Raw genomic sequence first — 16331 nt, 5'->3', positions numbered from 1 at the left:
TTCCTCCAGCAACCAACACTTGCTGCAGATGTGGTCACTGTGGCTCGCAATGGGATCTGCCAGCTACCATATCATACAGCTACAGCACATCACCTTCCCAGCCATCTCGACTTAGATAATTAATTAATTAATTAGCTTTGCAGTAGTTTTTTTTTCAAATTTGGTGCAGATTTCCTACCAACCAATCAGGTCACAGCTTTCCTGTGATGTAACTTTTTTCAGTTTTGGCTTCAGTTACTCTGTGCCCTGAGGTCACTGCTCCGGTGCTCCTCCCTCCGAGTCTGCTCACTGGAGACAAGGCTGCAAATCCCCAAGGTAAGCTAGATTTATACTCACCGTTCCGGTGCTCCTCCCTCAGAGTCTGCTCTCTGGAGACAAGGCCGCGAATCCCTGAGGTAAGCTAGATTTATACTCACCGCTCCGGTGATCCTCCCTCTGAGTCTGCTCCCAGGATTTACTCACCCATCAGATGCTTTTTCTTTAAAAATCCACTTTCAGAAGAGTGTCCCTCGCAGCTCTGGTGCATTGCTGAAGGCACTGCTTCTTCCCCGCTCTCTTTTTTTTTTAAGGTTTGAGGAGGAGAGGGGGATGGAAACACTACAGCAATGAAATGTTTGGAGCTATTCCTTTCTTTGACAGTGGGTCCTCCTCAATTCCCTGAGTCATGGTGTCTGCTCCCAGAATGTTTCAGTCACTTCTCACCAGTGGCCTCTGTTGGATGCTCTTCCTCCTGTTGAGTGCAAGAGTCCTTCTCCTCAATTCCCTCCTGAGGCCCGGTGGCTGCGGTGACTTCTCCCAGAATGCTTCAGTCACTTCTCACCAGTGCCCTCTTTTGGATGCTCTTCCTCCTGTTGAGTGCAAGAGTCCTTCCCCTCGATTCCCTCCTAAGTCACGTTGGCTGCGGTGACTTCTCCCAGAATGCTTCAGTCACTTTTCACCAGCGCCCTCTGTTGGATCCCTCATAGGCAGAGGCCAGTTGGTGTAATAAGCAGCATTATGCCACAAAGTTTGATGCCCACTTAGCTGAGAACTACAGGGCAGTCCAGGCAGTAAACGCTTGAAGACACATCGCTCTCATTGGAGGTCTCTTGTGCATGGGTTTTGTACCAGAGGAATTAGCCATGCCATGACTGGGTAACCCTTGTTGCCCAGTAGCCAGCCTTTGGCTTGCCATGGTGATTCAAGTGCAGCTAACAAAGAAAACTGCTGCAGAATTAAGGAATTGTGATTACTGCCAGGACATTGAAAGTAAAACTTGTAGTCGCAGATCATTTGCACACTGAGGAACTGCAGTCACTTTCCTTTCATGGAAATGATAGAGTTCACAAGGCGCCCACAGACCAATGTGTATGTATTCAATGGTATCCTGCACTAAGGAAGCTTACCATAAGAACATACCCATCTGAGTGTCTCTGGCAAGAGAAACAACATGAAGCTGTCTCTCTTTATACAGCAAACCTCAGTGACCTCCATATTCAGCATGTACTGCAAACTGTGAGGCTGCTTGTAACTTAAACTGCAGATTGGAATAAACAGGCTAGATGCATAAAGTAGTAAGAACCATGGTCAAGGATGTAATGATGTCAGAAGTTGAGTGACCCTAGTGGAACCCAAACTGGGTCACTCAGCTCCTGACCTCATTTACAGCCTTGGCTCCAACATGGAAGAAAGAGCTGAACTCCAGAATGAGGTGAGACAGTGACTGCCCTTGACATCAAGGCAGAATTTGACTGAGTGTAGCATCAAGGAACCCTAGCAAAACTGGAGTTAATAGGAATCAAGGGGGAATATTCTCCGCTGGTTGGAGTCGTTCCTAGCACAAAGGGAGATAGTTGTGGTTGTCAGAGGTCAAACAGCTCAGTTCCAGGAGTTCCTCAGGGTACTGTCCTAGGCCCAACCATCTTTAGCTGCTTCATCAGTGACCCTCCTTCCAGCATAAGGCCAGGAGTGGGGATGTTCACTGATGATTGCACAATGTTCAGCACCATTCGCGACTCCTCAGATACTGAAGCAGTCCATGTCCAAATACAGCAAGACCTGGACTAATCCAGGCTTGGTCTGACAAGTAGCAAGTAACATCTGTGCCACACAAGCGACAGGTAATGACCATCTCCAACAAGACAGAATCTAACCATCGCCCCTTTACATTCAATGGCATTAGTATCGCTGAATCCCCCATGATCAACATCCTGGGAGTTGCTATTGATCAGAAACTGAACTGGACCAGCGATATAAATACTGTGGCTACAACAGCAGGTCAGAGGCTAGGAATCCTGTGGCGAGTAACTCACCTCCCGTCTCCCAATAACCTGTCCATCATCTACAAGGTACAAGTCAGGAACATGAAGAAAACTCTCCGCTTGCATGGAGGAGTGCAGCTCCAACAACATCAAGAAGCTTGACTCCATCCAGGACAAAGCAGCCTGCTTGATTGGCATCCCATCCACAAATATTCACTCCCTCAGCCACTGACGAACTGTGGCAACAGTGTGAACCATCTACAAGATGCACTGCAGAAACTCACCAAGGCTCCTGAGGCAGCACCTTCCAAATCTACAAGTGCTACCATCTAGAAGGACAAGGGCAAAAGATACATGGGGAGACCATCAACTGGAAGTATCCCCTCCAAGCCACTCACCATCCTGATTTTCCTGTTCTTTCACTGTCGCTGGGTCAAAAACCTGGAACTCCCTCCCTAATAGCACTGTGGTGAGCTGCCTTCTTAAACTGCTATTAGGGATGGGCATTAAATCCAGGCCTAGTCAGCAACTCCCACATCCCATAAATGAATAAAAAATAACTTGACAGCTGCAGGCAATGCAGTACTGGCCCTGCTTTGAGATTGTAGTTGTGACTGCAGCAGTTGGTAAAATTCAGTCATTACCTCTTTAGTGGAATGAATATGTATCAAACATGGAAGTTAAGAAAATGGCTTCCTTGGCAGATATAGCCTCCTTCTAAGAGTCCTACTCTCTTTCTAGCTTTTAATTATTTGTCCTGCTCTGTTCTTTTATGATGCATGAATGCCCCAATGGGCTTTACAGCTAATTAAGCACTTTTGAAGTATAGTCACTGTAATGTAGGAAATGTGGCAGTTAATTTACAAATAGCAAATTCCCACAAATGACAATGACCAAATCATCTGTTTTTTGCGCTATCGATTGAGAGATAAATATTGGCCAGGACACTCGGGGTAACTCCCATGCTCTTCTTTGAAACAGTGCCAAGGGATCTTTTACATGTACCCGAGAAGTTTACCATCCCGGCTGAAAGACAGCATCTCAGCACAACACTGGAATGTCAGCCTAGATTGTGGTGCTCAAGTCTGGGAGCAACCTGTTTCAATACAAACCTCTGAGTTATCGAGCATACTTATACCAGCCAGACCACCTCCTGTAGACAACTGAAACTTTAAAACAAGTGTGGGAAAGCTCCAACAACACAGATAATTGCACCAGCAAGAAATAATCCAGCAACTAAACTGTAAGTGGTTCATGATTCCTTTAGGTTCCACTAGTGGGAATGTCCTTCACGCTGCTTCACTTTGTGTTCTGGTTAATACAGGACGTAGGCTAGAGAGTGGAATTTGAAAATGGCAATGCTGCCATCAAATCAGCATTGCACATTGATTGGCATCATAATCTGGAAAAACTCAGCAGGTCTGACAGCATCTGCGGAGAGGAATACAATTGACGTTTCGTGTCCGTATGACACTTCATCAGAACTAAAGAAATAGAGAAATGAGGTGAAATATAAGCTGGTAGAGGGGTGGGACAGGTAGAGCTGGATAGAAGGCCAGTGATAGGTGGAGACAAAGAAGAGATTGCCAAAGATGTCATAGACAAAAGGACAAAGAGGTGTTGATGGTGGTGATATTATCTAAGGAATGTGCTAATTGGGACATTAAGGGTAGCAAGCAGGACACATCATCTGCCATGTCATAACAGTTGCGTTCCCTCTATGGCAATAATATCCTTTCTCGATTCCTTCACCCCACCCCACCCCCACTAAGGCTATCTGTATCTTGCTCGTCCTGCTTTCTACCCTTATTTAGCACATTCCTTTAGATATTATCACCACCTTCAACACCTCCTTGTCCTTTTGTCTGTGACATCTTTTGGTTATCTCCACCTATCACTGGCCCTCTATCTAGCTCTTCTTGTCCCAACCCCCCCCCCCCCCCCCCCCCCCCCCCGCTTAAACCAGCTTACATTTCACCCCTTTTCTATATTTCCTTAGTTCTGTTGAAGAGTCATGCGGACTCGAAACGTTAACTGTGTTCCTCTCCACAGATGCTGCCAGACCTGCTGAGTTTTTCCAGGTATTTTTGTTTTTGTTTTGGATTTCCAGCATCCGCAGTTTTTTGCTTTTATATTATGGCAATAATATCCTTTCTGAGGTAAGGGGACCAAAATTGCACACAGTACTCCAGGTGCAGTCTAACCAAGCTTCTATACAATTGAAGCAAGACTTCACTACTCCTGTACTCAAATCCTCTTGTGATAAAGGCTAACATTCCAATAACCTTACTAATAGCTTGTTGCACCTGCATGTTAGCCCTCAGTGACTTATGGACAAGGACACCCAGGTCCTTTGTACATCCACACTTTCTAATCTCTTACCATTTAGGAAATACTTTGCACACCGGGTCCTCTACCAAAGTGGATAACCTCACATTTTTCCACATAATATTCCATCTGCCATGTTCTTGCCCACTCAGTAAGTCTGTCCAAATCCTCTTGGAGCCGCTTTACACCTTCCTCACAACATACATTCCCGTCTAGCTTCGTATCATCTGCGAATTTGGAAATATTACATTTGGTCCCTACATCCAAATCATTGATATATACATTGTGAACAGCTGGGGACCAAGTGCTGATCCTTGCAGTACTCCACTAGTCACAGCCTGCCAATGCGAGAATGACCTGTTTATTTCTACTCTCTGTTTTCTGCCTGTTAGCCAATCCTTATTCCATGCCAACATATTGCCTCCTATCCCATGTGCTTTTATTTTGCTAATCAACCTCCTGTGGGGGACTTTATCAAAAGCCTTCTGAAAATCCAAGTATACTACGTCCATCGACTCTCCTTTATCAATTTTGTTAGTAACACCTCCAAAAAACTCCAACAAAGTTCATCAAACATGATTTCCTGTTTGCAAATCCATGCTGACTATGCTCAATCAGATCATGATTATCCAAGTATCCATTTATCAATCCTTTATAATAGTTTCTAGCATTTTCCCTACTACTGATGTAAGGCTAACAGGTCTGTAGGTTCCTGTTTTCTCTCTCCCTCCCTTCTTAATTAGTGGGGTGACATTTGCTATCTTTCAATCTTCAGGAACCATTCCAGAATCTATCGAATTTTGGAAAACTATCACCAATGCATCCACTATCTCTATAGCAATCTCTTTCAGCACTCTGGGATTCAGAATATCAAGTCCCAAGGACTTATCAACTTTCAGTGCCACTAATTTCTCCAAACAACCCTCCTTCAACTCCTCATTCTTCCTAGTCCCTTGGATCACTAAATCTGGGAGATTTCTCTGCCATTTCTTTATTCCCCATTACGAATTCTCCTGACTCTGCCTGTAATGGACCCACATTTCTCTTAGCCAAACACTTTCTTTTTACATATCTATAGAAGCTTTTACAGTCCATTTTTATGTTTTTGCTAGATTAGATTCATATTCTATTCTCCCTTTCTAAACCCCCTTTACCAGTTTCTTGGCCTTCCTTTGCTGCATTCCCAATCCTCAGGTTTACTATTTCTAGCAACTTTATAAGCCTCTTCTTTTAATCTTACACAATCCTTAACTTCTTTTGTCAGCCATGATTGACTGACTTTTTTGGGGGGTTTTTGCACCTTGAAGGAATGTATAGGTGCGGTAAGCTATGTAATAGTATTTTGAAGGCTATCCATTGCCTATGTACAGTCATATCTTTTAATGTATTTTCCCAATCCACCTCAGCCAATTTGCCCCTCATGCCTTCATAATTTCCTTAATTCAACTTTAACACCCTTGCTTCAGAGTGAACCCTCTCTTTCAAATATAATGTAAAATTCTATCATATTGTGGTCACTCATCCCTATTTTACAATAAAGTTATTAATTAGCCCTTTTTCATTCCATAATACAAGTTCTAAAATAACCTGTCCTCTAGTCAGCTCAACATACTGCTCTAGAAAACTATCCTGAACACATGTCAGAAACTCGCCTTCCACAGCATTAGTGCTCAATTGGTTTACCCAGTCTATATGCAGATTGAAGTCACCCATAATTACTGTTTTGCCTATGCTATATGCTTCTTTCATCTTCTGATTAATACCAAGCCCCACAGTACCATTACTATTTGGTGGCCTATAAACAACTCCAACCAATGTCTACTGCCCTTTGCTGTTTCTTAGCTCCACCCAAACAGATTTCAAACAGTGTTCTTCTGATCTGAGATTCTCCCTTACTAATTCACTGATCCCATCCCTTATTATCAGTGCAACTCCACTTCCTTTCCCTTTTTGTCTGTTCTTCCTAAAAGTCAAATGTCCTTGATTATTCAGTTCCCAGTCTTGGTCACCATGCAGCCATGTTTCCACGATGGCAATTATATTATACCCATTTATCTCTATGTGTGCCTTTAAATCATCTACCTTATTGTGAATGTTGCATGCAGAGTGCCCTTAACTTAGTCTTTTTACATTCGAAGCATACTCAATGCTCTGCTTTGTTTCCCCTGCCTTCTGGTCTCACTTCCACTTTCTGTTACCAACTTTAATTCCTTCCAATTTGGGCCACCCCTCAGGTTCCCACCCCCCTAACAAGCTAGTTTAAACCCACCCCAACAGCACTAGCAAACCTCCTTGCGAATATATCAGTTCCAGTCCTGTTAAGGTGTGACTCGTCCAGCTTGTACAGGTCCCACCTGCCCCAGAACCAGTCCCCAATGCCTCAGAAATCTGATGCCCTCCCTCCTACGCCAGTTCTCCAGCCACATATTTAATCGATCAATCCTCCTATTCCTATGCTCACTAGCACGTGGCACTGGGGGTCATCCTGAGATTACTGCTTGAGGTCCTATTTTTCAATTTCCTTCCCAGCTTCCTGAAATCTGCTTTCAGGACCTCATCCCTCTTCCCACCTATGTCATTGGTACCAATGAGGACCACAACCTCTAGCTGATTCCATCCCCCTCTCCCCGTCCGAAGGATGTCCTGCAGCTGCTCCATGACATCCTAGACTCTGGCACCAGGGAGGCAACACCATCCTGGAGCGACATTTAAAAACACCTGTTCTTCCTGCCCCCCCCCCCCCCCCCCCCCCCCGGCCCCTGTACAGCTGAGCCGCCCGAAGTGCCACAGGCATGGCTCTGGCTGCACTCCCCTTAGAAACCATCGCCCCTCATCAACATCCAAAATGGAAAACCAATTAGCGAGCAGGATAGACACAGGGGACTCCTGCACTACCTGTCTGGCTCTCTTAGGCTGCCTGGCAGTCACCCATTCCCTCTCTGGCTGTAGGCTTCTGACCTGTGGTGCAACCACCTTTCTAAACGTGCTACCCAAGTAGTCCTCTGTCTCGTGGATGCACAACAGAGACTCCAGCCGCCACTCAAATTCCAAAGCTCAGGGCTCAAGTTTGTGCAGCTGGTGACACTTCCTCCAGATGTGTCTGTCTGAGACACATGGTGTGTCCATGACTTCACACATACTGCAGGATGTACGCTCCACTTGGTCGAGCTGGCCTGCCCATCCCATAACGCTAAAAACTATTTATTAAACTCAAAGTAGAATGAGTAGAAGAAATTACTAACACCTTAACTTTACTACACTTATGCTAACTTTATCTCACTTAGGTTTACTTTATTAAATCAAGTCAAAGTGACATAAAGTAACTTTACTTACTTATTGCTAGTGTTCTTTACTGAAATCCAAGTAGCTACTTCTTTATAAATGATATGTTCTTCTAACTTTAAGCTATTTAAACACACTCCCCAGCAGCGGGTTCTCACCAAACAATGAACTTACAGTTTCCCTGTGATATCACTCCTGGATTTTTTTCAAACTTAGCCCACTGTCTGAGTAGAGGTGTCCTCGCAGGTCCGGCTGCCTTCACTCCCAGGTGAGTGAAGGCCCCGAGCCGAGCCCTCTATTTATCTGCTGCTCAAGCAGAGGTGTCCCTTGCAGGTCTGGCTGTCTCTGCTCCTGGATAGCTTGCAGATTTGTACTTTGACCAGAAATATTAAAATGATAATGGTGCTCATTCCCAGAATGTTTATCATATGGATGACAGTTAGCAAGAAGAAGCCGTGTCAACTTTTTATTTTGTCAGCTGGTAATGCTGAATGAGGAGTCAATGATCACCCAGGTAAGAGGATAGCCCTTGGACAATGATCAATAAATTAGTCAGAAAAATCTTTTAAAAATCAATGCATATCATACTATGATGAATTATCAACTTACAAGAATTATGTGATTGAAGCTATATAAAAATCATAAGCTATCATTTACAATTTAGAGAGGGAGGGGAGAGACAAGAATGAAAGAGTTGAAAATGATTACCTTATCTATCCAGAGCATACGATTATTGCATTAAACAATGAGTGAATCAAGACTTGACCAAACTCAATAAAGATTATTGATAAAAAAGGTTGGTGTCAAGTTCAAGAATCTTTTAAAGGGACTACATGACAAGAATTGACAAGCAATATGGCTTGAGGGAGATTGAGTGCCTATGACAGATGAGGAGTTAAACTCAGTCCATAAAGGCAGAAAACATTCCTGACAGGTGCATGAGGTTATTTCTCCAGTAGTACTATCACGGTAGCTCTTCAAAAGGAGATAACTGACGTAGCCTGTAGTCATCATACTGACCAAACTGATAAATCACATGTGATGGCAATGACTCATGTAGAGGATTGGTGAATGAGAAAAAGGTTAAATTAAAAGAAAAGGGGTTTCTTGATGCACACAACTGATGTGGGTTTGGAAAAAAGTGAAACGTGAATGGTGCAACTGTTGTCTGAAAAGGAGGAAATTCAGAAATATATGTCTGTGATTAAGGGGATCGAAGGGATCTTGTCCCTGGTAGAGGGAAGAGGAGCTGTTTAAAACAGTGAGAGAATCATGTGGATGATCTGATAAAGAAAAAGTTCTCTGTACAAAACAGGTGAAAGATATTGTGCTTTACTGGTCATTTTGTGCGAAGAGAATTGCAATGATGCGGCTAAGGCCTGGTTACGTATGGGAAAGCTCTCAATGGAGAACTCAATGGAATCATTGAGTTGAGGATGAGGACTCTAAATTTAACATGCTCAGACATCAGAAACTAGTGTTGGTGAGAACGATAGGTGAGTGAACTTTGTGTGGGAGCTGATATAACAGCTGCATTTTGAAAAATTTGGAGTTGTTTGGAGTTTATGGAGTGTGCGTGGGAGACGAAAGGCTAGCAAGGATAACTGCTGAAAATGAATCTAGGAGTGACAAAAGCATGGCATGGAGTCTAAGTGGTGGAGAGACCGAGGTAGCGGCAGAAGTGTGCAATGTTGTCAGGTGCAGTCAATGGCTGCCTCAGAGGTTGTGAAAAAGAGAACATACAGGAGGATGTGGAGTTAAGACCAGGCCTTTCACAGTAGATACACATTGTGAAAGAGTTTTAGAAAAATACCCAAATTGGGAACACAAAGTGCAACAAAGGGGTTAGGAAAAAGAAAAAGAAATTAAAGTAGTTAAAAGGTCACAACACAGGTTAAAATTGCTTTAAAATTAAATGGTAAGTGTTTTCAGTGTTTTGTTTTAAATCTGAAGAAGTAAAAAGCTTTTGTTTTCAGTCTGTTTATTTGCTGCTTGGCTGATGATCTTGAAAGTTATTCACTGGTAACCCACTTAGCAGAAACTGCTGTTGTTTTCCATTTTGAACTGATTAGAGTAACTGGCAGACTGAATGATTAAATTGTCAAATTATGAAACTGAATTTCTGTGGATGACAACTACAGGCACTAGCAATACAAATGATGTGAATACTTCCTAAGCGTGCAGTGTAACATGTATTTGAAGTCATCAAAAGTCCACTTAAACAAGGTATGTGTAAGTGATCAGATCCATGATAAGTTTGATGCAGAGCTAAGTTTAAACAATCTCTGGTAGATGTTCTCAAACTTAACCTTTGAGGTTAGCAGAAATGAGGGATGCTGGGAAAATAGTGGGGGAGCCATGTTAGAACAGCTACCTGACACATTCCTGCTGCCAGAAAAAAATTCTATCGGCGGGTGGGGACCTGAAATAGTTCCCCATACTATGGAGGCAGGCAGCCAATTACAGACCAAATGAGGTCCAATTCTGGGGCCAGGCTAGCATGTTTCCCTTGGCACAGCTGTGCTCCTGCCACTTGCAGCAATCATCGCAATGGAGGCAGCCTGCCAGCGCCATCTGAATCGGAGGCTCCATGTTAGTGCCACGGCCAGAAAAGATCATTCTCACAGCCCAAATGATCCACCCAACAGGGTTTCCCCTCTGCTATAATAATGGCAATGGCCCTAAAAATTTTGCCTTTAAATCTAAGCCTCAGAGGGCCCTGCTATGTTGAAGCACCCTAGTGATCCCTGATCTATCTCAGCAGTGCCCACCTCTCCCGGTGGCTCCGCTGAGGATCCAGAGTTGCTGTCCCTCTGATTGGACCAGCTGCATTAGGAACCTAAACACCATCCTTAAATACGATCCACAACTGCAATCTACTAACTCAGTATAGAAACCTCACATCTTCCTGTCTGTAGGTCTCAGCTACTCAACAAATAAACCCATTGGGCCATATGGGATATTAATCCCCCGAATAATCTACTGAAGAATTGTTGAATACCATTTGTTTCAAAATCAGTTTATGCATATAAACACCGAGAGGAAAAAACGTTGCTAGCTTCTTATACCAATTCTCTAACCTGCACTTAAATAGCACCTTTAAGAGACACAACAGCTACCAGGCGTTTCACAAATGGAAATAAATAGGAAAAATGGGCACTGAGTTATGGTGGCTGAACTTAGGAAGCGTGACCAAAAACTTGGTCAAAAAGATGGGCTTCTGAAGGAGGAGAGGTATAAAGAGGCAAGGGGGGATTCAAGGGAGTAGAGCTTAGATGGCTGAGCACTTCCTCACCAATGGTGAAGCAAATTGAGTGGAGACTGTATAAAAGGGCAGGCAGTGTCATTGAACCGAAGGGTGCAGCGGGAGATATTAGGATGATGAGGCTGCAGTTATAAGGTAATGCCTGCATGGGTTTGAAGTTGAGGATGAGGACTCTAAATTTAACATGCTCAGACATCAGAAACTAGTGTTGGTGAGAATGATAGGTGAGTGAACTTTGTGTGGGAGCTGATATAACAGATGCATTTTGAAAAATTTGGAGTTGTTTGGAGTTTATGGAGTGTGCGTGGGAGACGAAAGGCTAGCAAGGATAACTGCTGAAAATGAATCTAGGAGTGACAAAAGCATGGCATGGAGTCTAAGTGGTGGAGAGACTGAGGTAGCGGCAGAAGTGTGCAATGTTGCACATTCATTGGATTATAATAGATTTATGGATGTGAAGGACACCAAAGGCAGAATTTTTAGGTTGGCGTGCAGGCGCGATTGGTGGGCCTGGGAGCGGCCCGCAGACTGCGATTGGCCCCTGACCACGAGGCTGGCCATTAATTGGCCAGCCTGTGTGAAGCACACGCTGAAATGCTCAGCGCTGCCAAGGCGGGGGTGAAATACTGATGTAAGCAGGCAGGCAAGAGCTGAATGAAAGCTCCCTGAAGGCAAAGAGCTGCCTCAGGGAGCTGAAGATTTGGAAACGATATAAAGTTTTGAAAACTCTCCAAGCATCACAATCAGTCACCAGCACATATATGCGTGGTTAAAATGCTGTCCATAGATCTTTTTTAACATAATAACAGAAACCACATCCTGCCCTTGGGTGAGGTTTCATGAAAAATGCAAAGTCCCCCTGGTCGATTCGTCCGCCCACCCTTTGTACGATTGGACCGACCGCACACAAAAAAATTTCGGCGACAATTGCAACTTTAATTACACTAACTGGCCTCGTAATTGTCGGTAAGTACGCTTCCGACTTTTGCACGCGCCCGCCAACCGTAGTATAACACGAGCGTGGGATAATGTCAGGACGCTCGCCCAATGTAATCTCGCACGATTCTGCATCCGATTGGGTCGGGCATGCACCCGCATACTGACCTAAAAATTCTGCCCCAAGATTTCCTATGGCATAATGTCGTATTTAAATTCTAACTTGATGAAATGAGTGTACACTTAAATACCAGCAGCCAGCATTTTGTTAATCAGCTATGGGAGAATGGAAACATAACATTGATTACGTAAGTTGCTGTTTTTAAATTTGTTTTTGAATTCCTGCAGAGCCCTGTTTCTGATTTTCTAATTACCATGAAGTTGGCCTAAGTCTTCTGGTCAAAAATAGGGTCATATCATAATAAGGCATATGAAGCAGGCATTTGTCTCCCTCTTCCTAGCATGTGGACTAACGAATAGCAAAAATATTTACCTTGCTACAAACAGAACTCTAATTCCTGCAGATGCAGCTGTTAACTGGCCTTAGGGGAACTGCTGTTGCTCAAAATTTAACTTTTTATGGTGACGCCTACATGCAAATACATAACTGTCACTAGTAAAAAAAAATGTTTAAGGTTTTTATCTTACTTACTCAATCATACATAGCAATGAAGATGGATCAGAGTTACAACACGGATCATTTTGTAAATCAACACTGAACAGAGTGGGAGGGATGCATTTAAAATGTGTGTCCACAGATGCAAGATTTTCAACATGTCAGCCAATGGGAGGAGAATTATTGTGCAAGATCTAAAAATGAGTGCCCATTCTCAGCACTTGACTGGCCACGTATTCCAGAATGTAGTTCAAATATATATATGTTAATGCATCAGAGAGTGTTCATAATTTAACAACGACATGATAACATCGCTTGTCCCACCATTTAACCTGACTTTCCAATATTAAATCCACTTTCCCAGGCAGCAGAAAATTCTGCTCCTTTGAGGAACAGTGAAGAAGTCCTAAACACTAGCTCGGGGAAGAAGTGGGTTGCTCTAAAGTGGACAAAACAGTGGCTGTTTTATTTGAGGCAGTTATCAAAGTGATAATTAAATGTGATGACCCTGAACTGTGACAGCAAGCAAACATGATACCTAAACCAAATATTTACTGACACTCTAGGTGATGTTTTTGACACCTCTTTACGGCTACCTTGTATGACAAGTGGAAAAAGATTCATAACATGGTAAATTCTGGAATTATTTATTAATTTGGGCTGATCAGGGCAAGACATTTTAATTTATTTCCCCCTGAAGTTACTAGAGATCATTAATAAAAAAAACCTGGTATGAGGAGTATCTTACAGTATTTATTGATTGTTTAATTATTTTTAGCAAAGGCAGAACTAAACTGTTGCTTTAGTTTCTGTTTCAGTTTTAAAGAGCTTCCTTGCCTGTGTGTGCCATGTGAAAAATTTTCAATACATTGTTCATACACAACATATTGTGTGGTATATTCTGCAAAACTGGTCAGACAGATGCCAAGAATGAGGCCTTCCTTTTTGGACCTTGTATAATGGTTGAGACCTTGTCCTGGAGTTGATTTACATATTTCAAATTATTACGATCCCCACACAGATTAATAAGTTTTAAAAAGAGTTATGAATTTCCCAGTGACCATATCAAAGGATCACACAGCAAGATTTCATGTTTTAAGGCTTCCACTGTAACAACCACACTAAAATCAACATAGACTAAACATAACTTAGTCGTCCACTAATACACTAAACTACTGAAAAGGTATTCCCTTAACATAACCACAAACCCCACACTGTGTTTAAACATTCTCCACAGAACTGCAGTCTTTTGATTAAAATCCAAAACTTCTCCCAGCTTTGACAGGACCTCTTCTCTCTGCTTCACTAGTGCGAGTCTTCCAGTATCCTCTTAAATAAAGTCTCCTTCACTCAACCCTTTCAGCATAATCGAATGGGCTTCCAGTTCCAAGGTCTTTAACTCTTCACAATCCTGGTTTCCTTGAATGTGGGTTCCGTTCTCACCAGCCCTCTGCTTGGCGATTAACCCAAAAGCAGTCCTTTTCTTCTTCCTGGCATAGCAGCACCTGCTGCAGGTCTTCTTCCCCAAAACTCTCTGTCTGACTGCTGCCGAGAGGCAGCAGTAGAGCCAGCTGTCTCCTCCTTCATGTCCAGATGTTAAAGCTTGCACCTGACTTTCAATAGGTTTTGACCAAGGTCACTATCCCCTAGGTAACATGGGTTTGTCTCCAAGTAGACTTTGTATGACATCAATTGCCCCTCTCCATTCCTCTATTTTGTCTTGAATTAAAGGAGACAGTTTAAAACATAACCATATTATCAATCGTGCAATCGTAACAAAATGGATCCTCCCACACAGTCCGAAGAATTAATTTACAAAGTGATCTGTGTCATGACTATGTTTAATAAGAAAGAAAAGAAAGAACTTGCATTTACAAAGTGTCTTTCAAAACCTAAAGATGCCCAAAAACATTAAGATAAAATTTCCTTAAATTTTTCTGAATATTAGGAGTATTCCTGCATATACGTGCATAATAATGTGGCATAGGCAAGACTGCCTACGCAAATCAAATGCATTTATTGGATTTTCAGAACAAAAACATGAAGATTGCTTACATTTTCACAGGTGACATGAGTCACCTCTGATGTGATGACTAGTCTGTACTATTACCCTGAAGAAACATTATTATAATTTCATTGTCAATGACTCCAGCTTAAAACATATTAATGACCAGATTCCTAATTGCCTCTCTGCAGTTATTAATATGTCAAAGTCAAGTCAAACATTGAACTTCTTAACAACACAAAAACTAAAGCAGCATTTTTATTTCCGCCTTTGCTAAAAATAATCAATAAATTCTGTAAAATAATCCTCATATCATGCTCTTTATTAATGATCTCCATTAACTTCAGGGGAGAAGAAATTAAAATATATTGCCTCAGGTAGCCAAAATTAATAAATAATTCCAGAATCAACCATGTTGTGAATCTTTTTCACTCGTATACAAAGTAGCAGTCATGAGGTGTCAGAAACACTTTCCAGAATGTCAGTAAATATTTGTCATTGAGTTGACAAAGTCACATTCGAGAAGATGGGATTGGTGGTATAACAGAAGGATTAGTTCTTCGAGTTATAACTTTATTTTCTGTTCTCCACATCGCAGTTTCTAAATAAATAGTTGTTTGATAGTTTTTTGCTGAAAAGAGAGATATGTCGCGGCTTTTTGTCTTGCTCTCATCAGGACACTTCACAAGAATACCAATATTAGGGGAAAAGAACAATTTATACTGTATGTGAAGAGTGCTGATTGATTGGCAAGTGGACTCTGATTGGTAGAGATGTTGCCATGGAGAATGCACCAGTGATGGTGACTGACGGTTAACTGCCAAGGATTGTTTGAAATTTAAACCAGGCAGCTTGACCTCGAATGGTCAAGGCATTGCCCTGAGGAATGAGTCAGCGAATGGCTGTCACTTATTTTGTTTATCTGAAACAGATGCAATGTTCTTTCTGCCTGCAAAGAACAGGGTCCTATGTATTAATATATGTAGCTCCCAGTACACACCAATGCACCACACTGTGAGCCGCACTGATGATTATTTAGCAAATGCTGCCCAATTGCAGAATCATAGCTAATGTTGGACACAGTGTTTTGAGTTTTACAAGCACAGGCTGGTTGGGTATGGTCTGTACCTTGTCTGTTAAGAACAGTGGCTGGGACATGCTGTTTGATATGATCCACCAGTCTTTGGGGCGTACGGCTTATCTATCTTGCATCGCACTGGCAACGATATTCATATACCACATTACTCATTTGTGTGATAGGCAGAACGTCTTTTTGGCTTGACAGCAGCATCCTGTTAGTGGCAAATACGATTCATGTTGCTACTGCTTAGTAGCAGTGTGGAACAGCTAGCTTCACCTGTTGCTCAAATTTTTGAGGTACCTTGCCCTTCCAGGATAATCTGAGGTAGACTGGGCACTTTTCTGGGCTGAAAGCGACGGCCTTCATGAGTTTGCATGATCATGCGACTTTTGTTGGTCTGAGTTGAGTAGAAAGCCTGAGGTGGCAGCTGCAACAAAGGGCGGTGCATCCCGCAAGGCATCGAAACAGTTGCTGATTAAAGTCACCAAGAAGCCGCCTAAGAAGCGGAGAAAATCCCGCAAGCAGAGCTATTCCATTTATGTGTACAGGGTGCTGACCCAGGTCCACCCGTCCACCAG

General features: G+C 42.7%; 1 protein-coding gene across 2 annotated transcripts in view; it reads right to left on the bottom strand.

The window, feature by feature from the left end:
- Nucleotides 1-16331, bottom strand: part of ano6 (anoctamin 6) — a 160989-nt gene that overhangs the window by 102576 nt on the left and 42082 nt on the right. The gene's annotated exons all lie outside the window — the stretch shown is intronic.

Source organism: Carcharodon carcharias, chromosome 21 (assembly GCF_017639515.1).
Source record: "Carcharodon carcharias isolate sCarCar2 chromosome 21, sCarCar2.pri, whole genome shotgun sequence".
Taxonomy (NCBI): domain Eukaryota; kingdom Metazoa; phylum Chordata; class Chondrichthyes; order Lamniformes; family Lamnidae; genus Carcharodon; species Carcharodon carcharias.
Note: the sequence above shows the minus strand (reverse complement) of the source record. Positions and strands in the feature narration are given on the sequence as shown.